Source organism: Octodon degus, unplaced genomic scaffold (assembly GCF_000260255.1).
Source record: "Octodon degus isolate 3935 unplaced genomic scaffold, OctDeg1.0 scaffold00032, whole genome shotgun sequence".
In the NCBI taxonomy this organism is placed as follows: Eukaryota; Metazoa; Chordata; class Mammalia; order Rodentia; family Octodontidae; genus Octodon; species Octodon degus.
Genome location: NW_004524608.1, coordinates 19,262,174 through 19,263,174, shown reverse-complemented (window position 1 = coordinate 19,263,174; position 1,001 = coordinate 19,262,174).

Below are 1,001 nucleotides of genomic sequence, written 5' to 3'. Positions count from 1 at the left end.
AAAAAAAAAACAACCCAGACAAAACTTCAAAAACATTACCTCTGGGCTTAGGACATTGTTATAGGTCACAATGTTCAATTGAACCCACTTGTGCTTGAAATACCACCAAAACCACAGAGTTGATTCATAAAATTAGTTCATAGTTACCCTTTACCTGCCCCTTCTTAATTTCCTTTTAAAGTCATATATTCTCAAACCCACCAATTATTGTAAAGGTCTACCTAAACTAACCAATGCGATCTGCTTCTGTACCTTGCTTGCTCCCTCCCCATATTGTGGTTTTTGTCTTTAAAAACTGTGCCTTCCATGCTCAAGGCATGCTCTGTTCCTGTGTGTGCAGGCTGCCCTGCGTGCACGTGGATAATAAAGCTTTCACTTTGCGATTTGCATGAGAGACGGATTCTTGGGGTCTTCCTTCATGGAGACTCGATCCTTACAATAGTGGTCTCCTCTTTTCTCACCTGATATTCGTGTCTCACTCACTGTCCCAAAAGAGAAGTACATCCTCCAAAGGGTACACTTGTCAGGGTGTCACAACAACCACTGTAGTAGGATGTCTGACAGGTCTGTGGACATCATCATCCCTCCCATGGGAGAGCCAGAAGATACATGTGTTCTGGATAGAGGCAAGAATAACAAATGTGACACTGAGGAAATCTTGACCCAGATGTGCACACCATGAGCCAATGGGGGAGGAAATGAGGACACCAAGTCAGAGACTGAGGAATTGGGAGCAGAGGAGGTGGCCACTGTCAAAAAGCTGCAGAGGAGTAATATTACTCTTAGAAGAAAACTAGAGCTAAACCAGTTTGATGGCTGGCCTGTTCTGAGGCTTGTGCTCTCAGAAACCATAAAGAAAGATGAAGAACAGCATGTTAGTAAAAATAAGGAGCAAAACAAAGAATGTGAGAGATGTTTCAATGTGAGTCAGGGAACTGATAAATGAAGGGAAAGCTGTGAAAGCCAAGAGGTAGGTATGTGAATGAAGGAAGAAGAGCACT